Genomic DNA, 18,585 nt, shown 5'->3' on the forward strand with positions numbered 1-18,585 from the left:
AGCTGCTAACAACTGAGACAGCTTAACATTTGTTATTTGATGGAGAGAGTTCCAGGGGAGATTTCAACTAAGCTGAGGGAAAGCTCGCTTTCTGCTCAGGCTATTTGCTAGGTCACAGGATGGGGTCTCAAAGGACATAGAATGAGTGAGTTTATCCCCATGGAGGCCAATGCCCTTCCCAGAAGAGTTAAGTCCAGTGGTTTCTCCAGGAAAAGGACACAGTGGAGTCAGGGATGGATGGGTGTGCTGACTAATCTATAAAACCAGTGCCCCAGGAGGAGCAGAAGTTGAAACCATTTATTTATAATTAGAGATGCAGTGGGCTGTGTGACTTGAAATTTCACGACTCAATGTTCTTGGTGAAAATGCTCAATAATAATTCAGAAAACAATCAAAAGCTTGGGCAAGAAATATTTGAATGTATATCAGGTATCCTCTTCTCAAGCAAGACCAATACAGGTCTTCTGATAAGTCACCACTTTGAAGACTAAAATGAAACATAACTTCCAAGTTCTCCCTTCAGGACCTGCTGTTTCACTGGAGTTGGTACTATTTACAGCAGGAGGCTCCCAGGCCAGGGTGGGACACAGTGAGGCAGATCTACACGTCTCCGGACTTCCTGTCAGAGTTGACTTTTGAAAAATGTGCTCCCTGGGATTCCAGAGTCTGGAAACAAATGTAACTGACATCTGCAACAATAAAAATTAGAGACCAGCTCAATGTTTACCATTAGAAAGCATTTGGGTACTTCTGGTCTGAAAATTTCATTGAAACCCAGACGCATGAAACCATGCTTACAATATGACGTTAAGCAGGGGGAAAAAATCGAATTTTTCAAATACTGATTTCAAATACTGATGCAGGTGGACAGGACTAGGATAGAATTTGCAAACACAAAAATAGTTAATTTAGGTTTAAGACTTTTAAGACATCACGAGAAAATGTTTTGTCCAATGTCATTAAGTGTTGCTGTTTTATTATTTTACATTTTTTAAAGTGGTTCAAAAAAACATCTGTTTTATAGAATTGAGTTTTCATCAGTAGATTGGTTTTGAGAGAGCTGGGTATGATTTTCAGCCACTTCCCATCCCCCTAAAGTTGTTATGAAGAATAAGTGAGTTAACAATGGACAGCAATCAGCATAGTGCCTAGCACATAGTGGACCATCCTGTTATTTTCATTATCATTATTATTGGTACTCATCTCAAACGGAACCTAAGCTCACCATATCCCCTAAGTTTCTATACTTTTGCTTTCCCCAGTGGTGGTCAGCTTCAGCACTGGGTGTTTCCTCTTTTCATTACTAAAATCCCCATCTCAGTTTGCAGTAGCCTACCTGAGTGAATTTTGACAAACCTGATCCTTCTTGGTACTGCATGTGTGGCACGATATAGTTAATATAAACTAAGTGTCTTGTTGAATTACAGCGTGAATGTATTAGAAAAAGAGAATTGTGCTGAGAACATGCATTTCACGAAATGCCCACCTTTGCCACCACTACATTTGTTAAAAATATCTGAAGGAATTTTCTGTTTGCTAACATCTGTGATGTCAGCTATTCTAGAGAGATGAGTCCAACCTCCAAAGCAAGTGGACACTGACAGCTCTCATTTGGTATCTTTTTTTTTTTTTTTTTTTTTTGCAGTACGCGGGCCTCTCACTGTTGTGGCCTCTCCCATTGCGGAGCACAGGCTCCGGACACACAGGCTCAGCGGCCATGGCTCATGGGCCCAGCTGCTCCACGGCATGTGGGATCTTCCCAGACCAGGGCACGAACCCGTGTCCCTTGCATCGGCAGGCGGACTCTCAACCACTGCACCACCAGGGGAGCCCCATAATTATGTCTTTAAAATAAGAATAACCTAGTTTAAAAATAAGGAAAACTGTTTTAGAATAAAGTCTATTCTATTATTCACCTAGGGAATATAGTCTTTTCTTGGCTTTAAGGGTTACACAAGTCAATGGCATGAAAAAACAATGTGTACATTATATGTGGTTATTTATCCAGAAGACATCAGATTAGCCAATACAGTGGTCTTCCTGTAAGTACCCCTATACCTTAGCAGGGCTGACTATGATTCCATGGTCTGATGAGTCTTCTACCTGATTTGAGAATGGCAACCTCCTCTGAAATGAATTTTGGAGCAACACAATTTGAATAGGCTACAAACAAAAATGCACTCAATGAATTGGGAGATTGGGATTGACATATATACACTAATATGTATAAAATGGATAACTAGTAAGAATCTGCTGTATAAAAAAATAAATAAAATAAAATTAAAAAATTAAAAAAATGCACTGATTATTAAAAAATAAGAAAAATATCACATTTATTGAAAATGTGGTAGACACTGTGCCAGGAATCTTGTATGCATTAGCTCATTCAATCCCAACAAGAAATCTGTGAGTCAGATATCCATATCTATAAATCACAGTTGACAAAAATTGAACAGAAGAGTTTTCTACTTGTTCCAAGTTACACAACTGGTAAAGTACAAATATGGGGTTTGAACTCCAAACACTAGTTTCTTTATTATATATTCTTAATACAAAGTATTGAATTATCCCTTAATCAATCTACGCCAAGAATCATCCCACACACAAACACACAAACTAAATTGCTAAACCCACAAACTAAGAGCAAGTAATGAAATGTTTATATAAGTCAAAAGAAATATTGAGCCAAGTAATCACTTATTTCATCAGAGAATGCATTAAAACATAAAATGATTGATGATGATGTAAAAGAAAGTGATCAGTGGACCTCGGGATCTTGACATTGTGTGATACATGAGCCAAACTTGTTATGGAAAGTCCTGAAATTGTTTAACCTGTGTGAGTGAGGGGTGGGAGGTCATGCTTTTCAGGTTGCTGACAAATTTTTCTATTTAAGAGAAAAAAACACTTCTATATATGTTGTACTCCCCTCTCCAACATAAGCTCAAGATTCACAAGGAGAGAAATACTTTCATAGCGTTCATTTAACCTCAATGAGAATGCATTCTGATCATAAAGTTTCTGAACTTGAAATAGGCTTTATACAGAATGGCTCACATTTTAAACACCAGGTACAATGACTGCATCATGAGAAGCTGATCTCACAATTCGAGACACAATAGGTAAGAGAAGAAGTTTGAACAGAGATATCACTCAGTAGATGATGGTACTTAAAAAGAAATATTAAAAATACTCAGCCTTGATAGCCTTCAATAAGGAAACTAAACTAACAAAAGTGAAATTATTAATACACAGTGTAGATAAGATGAAGCTTATATGCACCTATTTTATGTGACAGAATATAAATCATATTCTTTATAAATATTGATGTTAGTATTGAAACCTGGACTTCCTAGTTCCGCGCCATCTCCATCACAACATAATGCCTGTCTGAGACGTTGAAAAACCTTCTTTTGTACCTGGACATAGCCAATAGTTTACTCTGTATTAATTTAAAAGAGTTTAACAAACTTGGGCTTGGTTCAGACTGGTATGAACCAAGAGAGAATGTCAAATCTATGGAAGAGGAAAAATAACAAGCAACTAGGTAAATGCACATAATTGAAGTTAGCTGGGAAACAGCTCAGTAGACCTAGAGATGGATCCATGACACCAGGATCTCATTCTATGGCTTCACGTATAAAAAAACCTGTTCAGATTCTCTAAGAAGGAGGTTGTAAAGAACCAGGGAGAGAGGGTCAGGGGATGATTAAGTGGGCCTTGCCTCTAGAAACTCAGAAATGAAATGGAATGCTGACCAGGGAACACATGCAGAAATCCAACTGCAGTGTTTGGGAGGTATGGGTGGGGAATGGAGTGTTGTAGAAAAGGGCTCAGATAAACCCATATATCGATTTCCAAGACAGTTGCAGAAGGGCTCACTCTAAACCTCTATGTAGCGTACAGATAAACACCCTGTTGATCTGAAGTTTTAGTAGAGGGGTCTCGGTTGTTCCAAATGAGAAACATGTTGTTGGACTAGCCTCAATTAAATTGCCCTGGACATAGTCCCTTAACTTTATGTACCTTCTATAATTTCAACCCTCTGCTTTTTTGTCCTCGGCTGATCTCTAGCATGTTGGAGGAAGACCATACAATGCAAAAGCAGAATGGGGGGTTGCCTATGCTGTATATTTTGATGGAGGAAAGGGAGACTCCTTTTGCCTTCAAATTCCTACCACTGGTATGCTAGTACGTGGAATTTCATTATCTCTTTGGGTTATTGCTACTTCTCAAATATCTTCTTATCTATCTTTTATCTATCTACTATTCTGCCTACCTTTCTTCTTATCAGATCTATCTTAACTTGCCATAATGTCTGAGAAGGACGACTCCTTTAGCCAACATACATGATTTTCAGCTTCCACAGAAATAACGTACCTTATGAGAAAAAATGGACAAGTACATTTTTAAAATAGAAAAGGAGAGAATTTGAAAGCATGAAAATCTAGAATGAGAAGGAGGAAAGAGAGAGCGGGAGACAGAGATGGCTGTGTTATTTGGGTTATATGGAGGAGTTATAGGAGTGTTAAAAAATAGTTCAGCCTCTGTCCTTTTTGGCATAGCTATTATGTGTCAGGCACTGTGCCAACTGCTTTATATGTAGCATTTCATGAACAACTCTTTCAAGTAGTTGTGCTTTTCTCCATTTTAAAGATGAGGGACTTGAGGATCTGAGAGCCAAAAACTAGTTGCTCAGTGAGTGAAAATCAGTAAGGTTCTGAGTTCTATTTTCACTGATCCAAAACCCTTTCTCTTCCCTTTATGTTGGTCTCTCTACAAAACATTTCCAAAGACATACCCTGCCTCATGGAATCACAAATGGCAGTTCTGAAAGAAATGTATGGTCTCTACAGCCCAACCCTCTCCTTTTACAGATGGGAGACCAAGGAAGTAGTATGTGTTGCACACTGAGCAAGGGCATAAGCTGGGCAAGAAACCAAGTATACTCTCTTTTTTTTTTTTCCAGATGCGCAGGCTCAGCGGCCATGGCTCACGGGATCTTCCCGGAACGGGGCACGAACCCGTGTCCCCTGCATCGGCAGGCGGACTCTCAACCAGTGCGCCACCAGGGAAGCCCCCAAGTCTACTCTCTTTACTTCCACTCAAGAGTCTTCGTACTGGGCCTCAAGGGAAGAGTCAACAGCATAACTGAGGGAGATTTGTAACTCATAACTGAGCTTTTCATGTCATCCTCTTATTATGATATGCACAGATTAGACTGTTGACTTTAGAAACATTGCATCCAAACATTGTCTAAGTCATTTCTTTTTGCTATCTTCTTTAATACCTCACTTATTTGTAGAAAAATATAATTTTCTATTTTTTTTACTTTTGTCATTATAAAATATTGGATAAATATTGAATTTACACAAAGCAAACAAATGAGCAATAAAATATCCAAAGAAATCATTTGGCTTACTTCTGCTGCTGTTGTCTCCTTCTTTTAAGTTTGTGTTCTCTCTAACCTACCAGTATTTTTAAACCCCCCAAAAATCATTTTTTTTCAACTTTAAAAGTTTGCTCATAAGTGCTCTGAATATGTTTACTAGGAAAAAAATTTAAATAAAAATCATTGTTCAGATGTCACTCATATCAATCATTTCTTTGCAACAGCTGTAGAGTAGAAATAATTGCAATCATGTGCCCTATACTTGAAGGAGGGGGAAAAATAGATTACTTTAACAAGAGTCTGGAAGTGTCTAGGATTTTCAGAGACCATCTTCTGCCCATCCATTTGTATAAAAATCCCAGTGACTATTCCTCCAACAATGTTTCCAATTATACAACACCCACATCCCTAGTAATCATCCCCTTCCATTGTCCCCATAAGCATACCCACACAATCCCACTCATAGCTCATGCCTGATACCCATCCTGGCACAAGGATCAGGCTGAATCAACAGGGGCTGAAGCAGTGGCAAAACCAATCCAGTGCCAGACCTGAACTACAACAAGGCCAATGGGTAATAGGGGGCTAACTTACCACAACCACATGGAGTTTGAAAGTTTGTGCCTGGTAACTTCTCTCGACACAGACTTTCCTCGTACAAACTATAAGATCCACAAGAAGCAATTAACAAACAGTAAAAAGAAAATAGCTAATAGGCAGATAGGTTTTATGGGTCTCCAATCATAAATCTTTGCTCCAGGTTGAGAAAGCTGACATCTAGCCAACTCTAGTTGAATAAGCTCAAAACTTGTGTTAACTATGGGACCCTATCACCTACTATAGCACTCAGAGCTGTGAAAATGATCTTTACTGACTACAAAATCATTATCTTGGTAAGCATTTTGCCCACCTATAAAAGAAAAGCCCTCATCCTTCCTCTCTCTTCATCATTGCCTCCATGTACCCAGGTACTTTAAGAGCACCAAGAAGCTCAAAACACTTACCCTTGTTTAGCTATACTTTTTCCCTGCAAGGAGAGAAGTGCTTTGTTGTATTTGAGTAGGAATTTGGGAAGGTTAATATTAGACTTTGCATTGAGGCCCATATTTACATTTTATGACACTGGCTGCAAGGTGATTTCAATAATTTGAACCTATTGCTTCTCTAACAGGACCAAGTACCAAGCATAAATTTTTCAAGTACAATTATAAAAACAATTTATATAATACTCCATTTTATGAATGAAGAAAGTGTCTCCAAGAGCGTACTAAGGCTTAAATAATTTATTTAATCATCTACATCTTTGATGCTTACTATGAACATGAAGGTGCTCCACCCAGACCCCTTTTTAAGGGAAGACTTGCTGTCTAGCTGCAGGAATGCAGTCAGCAGAGAGCTTTCAGTTGTAGTCTTCTTCAGGGTCTGCCTCCACTGCAGGATGCTGCCTTGCCCTAGCTCCATCCCCTCTTCCCAGGAAAGCCTGAATCCTGTGACTGGGCAAGGTTGGAAAATAAAGACTTGACTATTTCGGTCCAAAGTGTTACATGCTGATGGAAATACTCACTCCAGAGCTCTCTGTTGGGTTGGCCAAGTCTACATGGTAGTTTGACTTTTCCCTCTGCTCCATCCTGTGTCCTTCTTTTCTTTCACAGGTGTTACTCTCTAATAAATATCTTGCATCACAGTCTCTATCTTGATGTCTATTTCTGAACGGCCCAGTTGCTGACCCCTACACAACTATCTAACCTCTCTCTCTTTACCCAGATCCAGCCTAGACTCTATAACTCACCTTGACCTTGACAAGGAACATACAAAGAGTACATAGGTGAATCATTATCACATCTAGCTGCAGGTGGTAGTACTCAAATTTCAGTGTCCCAGATTCCTGGACACAGGCTTCTAACCCAGAAAGTGAATGCCAGGTTTCCAATGACTCTGGTCTACTGAATTCTCAGCTTCTAAACTCAGGTTTCCTCAGAACTGATTCCCCAATATCTAATCTAAGATGGTGCTTATGATGCCAGTTATCTTTTATCAGGGGTCTTAAACGCAAATGCCTTTTGAGCATTGTCCCATAAAATTATTAATTGAATCTGGTCAATGACATGACAATGATACTAAAGGGCTCATTTTGCAATTATGCATAACGTCTTCCTATTAGTGTTTCTTGACAAAACACTGTATGAGTGAAAACAAACACATCCCATGGACCATTGGGTTGCCTCTTGCTTTGATGTTTGCGAAATGTCTACTAATAGATAGCCTGAACCCTTAACTGAGTGGATATTCACACCTCTCCTAAAACCTCCTTGGTGAACTGGATTTCTGATGGCAGATGTTCTTTGAATATGCCTTACACGCCTACTCATGGAATACCTAGCCCAGGACTCGCTCTCCTGTTCTGTGACAGGAAGACATCAAACCTGTAAGGGAAAGTTTTCTAGTGATTAAGAAGGAACCACCCAAGAGATGAAAATTGGTGAAAACTGGTTCAGATTATAACTCTGAATATAATATTTATGCTTGCTGCATATTTGTTGATAACCCAAACTCAGGTCCCCTTTTCTTCTCAGCAATACTCTAATACTTCAGCAATAAACACATCCCATGTTGAGTCCTGTGCTGCTCTCTGTAGCTCACTTTTTTTTTTCACAGATAGAAAAAAGCTGATAACCATTCACTGAGCAACAGTCTCTGTTTCAAAATCTTCCAATAACTATTGCCCAGTGATTCATTACTTCACCTACTTAACAAATATTAATTCATAATCAACTTATGTTCTCTAGTCGACTTCTCTTAACTAAGCTCTGTACTGTATGATTCCCATGCTACCTCTTCCCATGAAAATTTCACATCAGACATAATAAATTTTGAACTTTCATGTGTTCTTCCCCATGTCTTTTCCATTTCACTTAGAAGGATCACATTCACTTAGTTGCTCAAGCCAGACACTCATGTCCTCATCCTTGATTTCTCCCTCTCTTTCATTATCCATGTCTGTCCATCCATTTATCCATCCCAAGATCTTTCAGTTATAACACTTAGATCTCTGTTAAGTGATGTTCTTTTCTCCAGCTCTGAAGTTATCACCTTAGGCCAAGCCATCATCTCTCTCACTATTGCAGTAAAATCTCTTCTGAAAGCCTTCCTCTCTTGTCCTCCTCAAATCCATTCTCCACTGAGTAAGCAGACAGGGTGATCAACTTAAAATCTAAATCGACTTCTATAACTTTGCTGTTTAACTCAGTTTAATAGCACCTAGTAGCACTGAGAGCAAAATCCAAAATTTGTGCCATGGTCTACACCGTCTTGAGTGATCTAATCCTTGCCTACCTCTCCCATCATTACCAGCCCCCTTCATTCAATCCTCTGCAGGCACAGGGGTTTTCTTCTTGTTTCTCAAACCAACCAAGCATTTTCCAGCTTCAGCGCCTTCATACTTGCTGTTCTGTCTACGGGGAATGTCCTCTCCCTGAATATTTCACATTCTTCAGATATTAACTTAAATGTCACCTCCTCAGAGATCTTTCTCCAACCACCTTATCTAAAATAGGCCACTTACTTCCACACCCTGTTATCCTTTATTATAGTACCTGTTGTTTTCTTTCATGGAATTTCTTCCAATTTATGATTAATAAATGTGTTTGCTTATTCAATCTCTGTCTACTCCACTAGACTGTGAGTTCCAGAGGGCAAGAAGCATTTTTCTTACTCAAAACATATCCCTAAGGCCTAGCACATTGTCTTGCTCATAACTTTTCGAATGAATGAAACTTCTTTCTCCTCGGCCCCCTTCTCCAGGCCCCCTATCAAATTTCATGGTGTCACCATCATGTTTAATCTTCTCTCCAGTCAATACAACTCCAATATCTTAACACTGTTGCTTTCAGTCCCTTCTCTCCATACCCTATGCTACTGCCATAATTTAGACACTTGTCATTCCACACTCAGACAACTACAATACTCTGCTAGCAGGTCTCCCTAGGTCTGCTTTCTCCGTCGCTATCCTCTGTACCCTGTCAGAGTGACCTTTCCAATATGCAAATCACTTTCAGGCTTAAATCCTTTAAATGGCTCCCTGTTGCCTACAGGATAAAGTTCAAACTTCTTAGCATAGCATGCAAGGTAATCTGAGATCTCACCCTGCCTTCCCCTCTGGCTTCATCTCTCAGTTTTCTCTGACAACACCATGTCCACAATCTCTGAACAGTCTGTCCCTGCCTCCCACCATCCTGTGCATTCTACCTTCTAAATACCCCCTAGTGCATTCATTTCTCTGTATCTCCACACTTACTAAGCTCACTGGCCTGGATGACCACACCTTTCTCCTTAATTATACAGTGCCCTGACCAATCCATTTCTAAACAACAGTGAGTGAGCTTTTACATAACCATTGTAACCATGGAAATATCTACCAACTCTCCCCCTTGTTTAAAATTCATCCATGAACAGAGGTTAACAGATCCTGCGAGAATTAGCCTATGAGTACTCTTCTAACCCTTCCCTCATTCTCTGTATTCAGACTTACTGTCATGCTCCTTCCTGCCCCAGGACCCTTGTTCCTCATTTCTTCATCTGCCTAAAATACTCAAGGACACTTTCTCCCTGTGGCTTGCTACCCTTTCATCCTATAGCTCAATATTTTCCCTAGGCTAGACCAAGATTCTCTGAGTGTCCTCTCATAGCTCACTGCATTTTTTAAAAGTTCTTATCCACCCACAGAGGTTTGGGATATGGAAGAAAGAGCAGGTTCTCAGAAACAGAACAATGAATTTCAGGCCATAAATTTGGGGGAAGAGTAGGAGGACTTGGGTCACTGGATGCAATTCTTTGTAGACTGTTCTTTTGGCTGTGAGTGCTTTCTGTTCCCAGGAAGTGCTACAGAGGTTTAAAAACCATTGTTATATATTTTTCCCTATAATTTTAGGGGTTTAATATAACAGAAGGAGGCTGCAGCATGCACTCAATTCAAAGTCTGGAAAGAATTAGAATCATGGGATTTTGTTTGTTTAGGTTTTGTTTTTTAACATTTTTAGTATATCTTACTTCATCTTCTTCTTTGGCCTATTAATCAAATTGATTTCCCATCAACTCCCCTAACCTATTCGTTCAGTATTTATTCATTTATTCACTCAGCAAACACTCACTGGATGCTGCATCCTTTCCGGAGGAGACAATGGTCTTAGAATCCTTTGAATGTGGAGCATGGAGGAAAATAAACTACATTTGCAACCTAGGTTTCAGAGAGACCAGAAAGCAAAAGAAGTTCAAGTTTTTCAAGTCCAGGGTAATGATAACAAATAAGAGTCCCATCTGAGGGGGATAGTGAGGCAGGTACAGAAGAGGCAAAGCCAAGAGTCCTAGGGTCAGAACCATTCAGCTGGAGAGAGCCTCCTGCAGCTATTTCAGCCAAGTCAGTGGTTGGAAAAGTATCTCTTTGAGGGCTTGGCAGGTTCCTAGAAACAAATGCATGAGATCACTAGGCAGTGTCATTTGGCTCCAGATGAATATTGTATTCCCAGCAGAATTCAAGACAGTATCCAAGAATATTGGCCGCTGTTATTGTCCCAGGAATACTGGGACAATTGTTGAGAGAATATGGGCAAGGGCTGGTAAGGAGTTAGCATCCCTATGAAATTCTAACTATGATAAAAGCCTAGAGTACCAGACAGGGACACTGGGCAGGTCCCCAAGCCTAATGACTTAACCCTCAGGGCACTGTGTACCAATAATGTCTAAGACTTATCCAAAACCTGGATCTATTATCGTCTATCAATTCTAAGTGCTAGATACAAGTCATCTGAGACTATGGATTAGACACTCAGCTCTAAGCAACTCTAGCTCCAGCTGAGGCAAGGTGAGGCTACAGATGGAAGGGCAGGGGAACTGGGATTGACACTGAACATCCCACTGCCCCGTCCCTCTCCTGTCTTCCTGCGGAACCCTGGGGTAGGTAGGGGTGGGGAGGGAGGGAATCATCTCTGTGAATCAGGGCCTACTGCTTCCATTTGTTAAGACCTTCCTTCTGTCCTTTTTAAATATCACTGTTAATACCCCTGGTGGCATTGTCTTGGTCCTTTACCCTTTCATCCAGATATTATTAAAAACTAGTGTCAAAAATGGAATTCTCCAAAGACCTTGTAAAAGTCAGCTGTGAGGCCAGGCTCTACAAGAGCCACTTCCTAAGTTGTGATTCTGCAGCTAACACTTTTACTCTTCAACCCCATGATGGAAATCCTAGAGCTAGCTTTCCTCACACTGCAACCTTCCTGGGCTTGAAATCATTCTTGGAATCCCACTATTTTTTCCCAACCCTCTATACATTTCAGACTCCGTCTATCTTTTTATACATAACGTCCTCCCACTGTCACCCCACCCTCACCCTTACCCCACCCTGGCAAAACACACACAATATTCTATTTCTACAGACATTTTTGGAACATCAGGATGTGCCCTGCCCTAGGACTCCAGTGATGGCCCCTGAGATATTTCGGTACACAGATCAGAGGTTTTTGAAGGAGCAGTTTTAACTCAGCAGTTCTGATGTGGAAACAAACTATGTAAATGGTGTTACATAGCCAGGTAATGTGCTGTAGTGCCGTGAATTTAATCCACAGTAGCCAGACACAAAAGATAATTACATTTTTCCAAATTAAATTAAACCTAGCTCCAATATGCTGAAAAGAAACATCAGTCTCTGTTATGTTTAGTAAAACTTCCATCTCCTCAAGGTCATGAAGTGATAATAATATTATTATTTTATCATAATTAATGAAATATGATAAACATATAGCACTTGCTAAGTTTCAGGCACTATCCTAAGTGCTTTATCTCTATAAACTCACTTATCGTCGCGATCACCTGGTGAGGTAAGTACTATTATTTTTGTCCAGTTTATAGATATTGAGGCACAAGAGGTTTTCAGTCTAAGCCCACAGAGTAAACAGAGAAGTTGGCATTGAACCCAGTAGGTTTGTTCTAAAATTTGTGTTCTTAACATCCATGGAAAACAGAAATTCTAGCACTTAGAGGTTATCTGGATAAAAGGGAGCAAGGCCTTATCCTTAATCCAAGGTGCCTGCTACTGTTCGCCCTCATTTTCTGTTCCATGGGGTGACTGCTGCACCTGAATTCTCTGCCATCTTTGACTTTTAGGCCATCTTTGACTTCTAGTTCCTCATGGGGTCTTCCCACTGACCACAGGCCCAGCCACAGAATCTTGGTTAAAGAACTGTGGGTCTTGGTGTCCAGTTTTCTCTGTATCCCATTGAGGTCTCCAATACAGCACACTGTGTGCAATTAGAGCATAGGTCTCCAGCTCTCATGGATATCCCCAATTACCAGCTTTTCCCTAATTCACATGCCAACTTTTTAATCTGAAGTTATGGCTACCCTATCTTCAACTCAAAGCACCAGTCTCTAGCTCCTTCCCTCTGTGAAAATCCAAAACAGTCTCCCCAAGGGAGCCTGAAACACAAAGTCCCTTTACTTCCTTCTTGCTTGTTGTGGATTTGGGAGTGGACGATGATGGTCCCTCCTCCCTGGATTGGGATAAAGAAAATACCTGATTTACTCAACCACGGTGAATATACAGTATTTTTTCCTCGTCTTTAACACTGATAATTGTGGAATAGTCCTCTTGGAGCCATCACTGAGCCAGACTCTCTCACTTCCATTCTACCCCATCCCCATCACTACTGAGCCTCCTGTGACCTTCACTCCCACCTTGTTTCTCACTCTCACCTCCAGCCCAGCCTTCACATGCACCCCACACCTTAAGGAGAATTGCAAAAACAGCATCTGCATTTTGAAAGTGGTAAATAAAGGAAAAGAACCAAGCATTATTTATCCTGTTTTTTCCTATATGAACTGTTATTTCAGGTTGAGGTTGGGACATATCCCTTTAGAGAAGTATTACAGATAATAAATGAAGGTAGAAAGATAAAATATCACCACTAAGCAAGCCCTAGTGAAATAATACATCTAAACTGATCATGAATGGCTGCCAACCTCACCAAATATATATATATTCCTTACATCCTCACACACACACACACACACACACACACACACAGAGCAAGCCTGAATCTGTCAAATCTCTAAATGGGTGCTGTTCCATCTAGCAGCCACTAGCCACAGGTCAAGACTGGGTCCCTGAAATGCGGCTAACTCTAATCAAGATGTATTATAAGTGTAAAACACACAACAGATCTGTAAGATTTAGAACCAAAAACAAACAAAAAAAATAAAATATCTCAATCATTATATTGATTACATGTTGAAATGATACCATTTTGGGTATATTGGGTTAAATAAATATATGATTAAAAGAAAAAAAAATGCATCTGTAAACCTCATTCTGCTGCTTTCCTTCTGTCTGATCCTAGAGCTTAATCCTGTTTTTAGAAGCCTGGGTAAGGCTCAAAGTAAGATGGAAAGGTCAAAATTGGGGTCAAACTTGGCAACAGGTGAAGTTCAGAATTGGAGTCAGTTTGTTTGTTTCTTTTTTAACTGTTAATAATGTTATCAGGTTCTATTAAAATTCCCCTGCTCCAAACTGAGAATACACAAATACCACGTAATCAAGGGTAGTGTGATGAATAGGAGGAGGTGGAGACAAAAGGAGGAATCTTCGAGAAAGACCCCATGGCAGTAAGAAAAGGCCAATAGGGACAGCCTGGACCCTGAGGTTCTATTGACATCCAGGCTTCCTGTTGACTCCCATGGGCTTTGGTCTTGAATTCCTTGTTGGAGTTTCATCTTCCCACTTCCAGGCTGAGTTCTGGGTCTCTGCCTCATCTCCACCTCTACAACAGGGAATGTTGCTTGGGTATTTGTTCCAAGATAATTGCAAAATTCAGAAAAACCAAAGAAAATGATTACTTGGCATGAACATCACATGAGCAGTGAAGCTCCGTGCTGGGGTGCAGATCTCTGCTCCATTCTTAGAGGGGTAGCATAGGACGGGTGTCCTGCCGACTCACACAGCCTAGCTCTGGATTTCTGCTCTGTCACTTACCAGATTTTCCAATCAAGCCTCAGCTTTCCTCAACTTGTGCAGAGGGTACATTAATACCTGCAGAGTGCCTTCCACCATCCCTGGCTTAGAGGTGACTGCTGTAATGCTCATGAAATTTAGGCTTTCAGGAACTTCATGTGCAGCAACCTCTTCCAAGGCCCTGGGAGGGGCCTCAGCAAGTTTTATTAACATTCATTTATCCTCTTTCTTAGAGGACTTCAAATATTTGCTTAATCTCCAGTCCCACGAAACATGGATCAGCCCCTGCTTTGGCCCATTTTAGCTCTTAACAAATGTGTCAGTCTACCCTGTCCTCCCTCATATTCCCCTCTATCTCTCCCTATTTCCTTTCCTTTCACTTCTACAGGGTCAAACAGTACCTGCCCATCCCATTTTCCACTACTCTTAGGCCCTGCTTATGTTTGTGGTAAATAGAATAATAGTCTCTCAGAGATGTCCACAGCCTAATCCCTGGAACCTATGAATATGTGAACTGATATAGCAAAGAGGCTTTGTAGATGTGCTTAAGGTTATGGACCTTGAGATGGAAGATGATCTTGGATTATTTAAGTGGATCCAATCAAATGACATGAGTCCCTAAAAGCAAAAAATCTTTTCTGGCTGAGATCAAAGAGAGATGCACCATTGTTGGCTTTGAGGATAAAGGAAGTGGACACAAGCCAAGGAATACAGGCAAGCCACCAAAAGCTGGAAAGGCAAGAAGATGGATTTTCTTCTGAAGCATCCGGAGGAACACAGTCCTGCCAACACCTTAATTTTAGACCTCTGACCTCCAGAGGTATCAAATAGCAAACTTATGTTTTTCAAAGTAGCCAGGTTTGTAGTAATCTGTCAGGGCAGTGATAGAAAACAAGTACAATGTAAAGAAAACAGTTTCTCTTCGCCCTTTTGGTACCTTGTCTTTGGCTTATTTACCTGTGATGTCTCTCATTTTGCTCTCTTGCTTCCTAATAATTACCTCTTTTCTCTTTGAGTCATGCATGGTGGGAACAGGGCTTCCCCCCCGCACCCCCTTTCTTATGATTTGTAGGAGTCCTCATCTGACATGGATTTGCTCAAATTCCAGTTTAATTAGATTAAGCACCCCAATATATTAAAAATCCTTTACCATGAGGCAGCTGTTGAAGTCAAGGAGAAGATCAAGGTTTCAGTCTCAAATTTTCCATTTTCTACCCATGTGACCTTTGGCAACTTCACCAACCTTTCTGAGGCTTAATTTTTCTCTCCCAGAACAGGAGACCCACAGGGCATCCCCTCCCATTCCCTTGATTGTGAGTTCTATGAAGATACCCATCCACCCAGTGAAAATGGACATTTTTACAAGAATTTAAAATCTATTTTATCTCTTTTATCTTGTTTTATCACTCTTAGTTGTGCTTGCAAGGCTTGTGTAGATGTTAATGGTGAGCAATGAGGGTCACTGCTTTTTTAGTGAAACATATTTTCCTAGAAGCTCTGAAAAGGATCTAATTAAAGTTTGACACCTCACAGTGGTGGTGACCTGAGGGTTAGATAATGATCCCTGTGCCACCAAGTTGTTGCAAAATGAAGTGGGATAACTCATGCAAATGACAGGACCTGCACATAGGAGGATTCCTGTGATGGAATTCCAGCACAAGAAGTAAGCATGTCACTCTTTCTTTTGTCAGAAATTTGAGTGTATTTGAATACTTGTAAAATCACCTCCTGGCCTCTGCATTGGCAAACTGAATTATCTGAATACTCTTAGTGGATCCTCTAAATGAGCCTCTATATGCAAAGACTCTTTGGGAAGGTAGCAAATTCTAGATGGTACTGTAAATTCAATTTTCTAATTATATATTCATCTTTGTAAATCTTTTATTCCCAGAATAGAAGCACCCTGTTAGTAGGGTGTTGTATAAAGTGACATGACCTGTTGGGAAGAAAATCAAAATTTTTATTTTTGTTGATCGGTTTCTTCCCCTACAATATCTGAACTTCACTCCTAGGAAAAGCTGAACTGAACTTGCTTCCATTTTTGTCTTCCTAGACACTAAGGAGATAACAATGAACTTTAGTTTTTCTTTTCTTTCTTTCTTTTTTTTTTTTCTTTGATGCATCAGTCACTGTTGAAGAGTTAGTGCTGGGCAGTTGTGGATTTTGACATCGGGCAGACCTGAGATCAAATCCCAGACCTCTCTCTTGAAAGATAATGGGAACATTCACTAACTACTTTAGAGTTAAACCTTCTTTAATATGAAGTGAAAATGATACTCATAGATTTTCAAAAGATGTTTTGAGAGTGAAATGAAATAATTTCTTCAAAAGAGGGTAGCATGGTGCCTGCACAGGGTATTCTATAGGTATTACTTTTGTCTTTATTTGGACTTTTCTAGTCAGATTATACAAACCAATAAATTATCTGCTAAGCATTATAGAGACAGGGGTGAGAGGAGAGAGCACAGTTCCTCCAACCAGCACCATTAGCAAGGTCAATGTTGCATGGGAAAACTAAATGAGTAAATAAACACTTATAATCTGGTTGCGTAAATGCTTGATTCTTGTGATCAGAGAAACACCAAGCAGAAAGGGAACATGTGAGCAAGATATCTTGATCACATATGAGTGGTCAGAGAAGGGAGGAAATAACATCTTAAGTAAGAGACCTGAATGATGTGTCTGAGTTACCCGGATAAGAGAAGGAGAGTTTGTGAAGGTATGGATCCCAGGCAGAGGGGTCGTACGTGGATGTCAAGGGCCCAGACACATGAAGGCAAGGTGCTTACAGAAAATATGAGATCCTTTTGTAAGACGGGGGATGGAGAGAAAACTTTAGGATGTGGGGTGGGTAGGTGGATTGGGAAAAGTACTAAAAAGTAAGGCAGCAGAGGTAGGGAGATCATGAATAACCTTGTAATTAGAATTAGACTTGTATTTATTCCAATGGGAGGCATTGCACCATTGTATATATGAGAATGACATGATTAGATTTTCCCTCTAGAAGGTCACTTTGGCTGCCCTAGAGGGCCAAGACTAGAGGCATGGAGAGCAGTTAGGAGGCCACAGCACTAAGCCAGGTGAGAAGTGGTGGTGGTGGAATTAAGATAATGACAATGGCATTGGTAAGAAGTAGGTAGATTTGTGTGATAACAAAGCTGAATCAATAGGATTTGAGGATTAGATGTTACCTGGGTGGCGAAGAAGTTGTCAGTGGTGATACTTGGGTTTCTCAATTAGGCAACTGGGTGAAAGGTGATTCCTTTCGCTGAGATATTGAAAAATGACCAATAGAAAATGTCTGGTATATGAGGTTGGATCCCAGGAGACAGAGCTGAACAGGAGATTAATATAGCCAAACAATTACAAAGTGAGAGTTGGCTATGTATCTTTGGAATACACCAACAGTTAAGGCACTATATGATTAGGGGAACATCCAGATGAGGCTGAGAAGGAATGGACAGAAGAATAGGAATAAAATCAGGAGTGTGAGGACTTGGAAGATATATTAGTCAAGAATTCTATTTGCAAGCAACAGAATCCAACTCTCGTTGATGTGAGAGAAAAAAGATGAACTTATTGAAAAACCACTGGATAACTCGGAAATACTGGGAAATCTTGAAAACTAAACTGAGAAACATAGATGGGGTTCAAATGCTGGGGAACCCCCAAATCAGTCAGTGTATATTTCAAAAGCCTAGAAACCAGACTGTTGTAAAGAGGGTCAACATTAACAAATATTTTTGAAAGATCAAGAAAAGAAAACTTGGCTTTAGCACAAGACTGTTGCTGGTAGATTTGGTGGAGACTGAAGCCAGATTTCAAATGGTTGAATCCTGGGAGTGTCATACATAGACAATAGATTCAATATGCTTTAGTTAATTTCTGTGGAGTTTCCAAGCACTGCTCCTCTCTTCTATTCTTTTCATCATTTGATTTGAGGCTTCATGTGTTATATTCCCTAGGAGATGATTTCCTAAGGAGAGAGGCTGGGGGGATCAGCTGAGGAGGCCAGGGAATCTGATTCCTCTGCAACAAACTGTAATTAGGAATACCATCTCTACACTGATTTCTCTCTGATTGTAAAATCAGTTGAAGAAAAAAGAGGCAGTTATCTTCCTCAAAATAGACACCATTCCCTGAATAATTTTTTCTTGAATTTTGTCATGCATTTACTTCTCTTAAGGAGTTGTGT

Source organism: Hyperoodon ampullatus, assembly GCF_949752795.1.
Source record: "Hyperoodon ampullatus genome assembly, chromosome: 14".
Lineage (NCBI taxonomy): Eukaryota > Metazoa > Chordata > Mammalia > Artiodactyla > Ziphiidae > Hyperoodon > Hyperoodon ampullatus.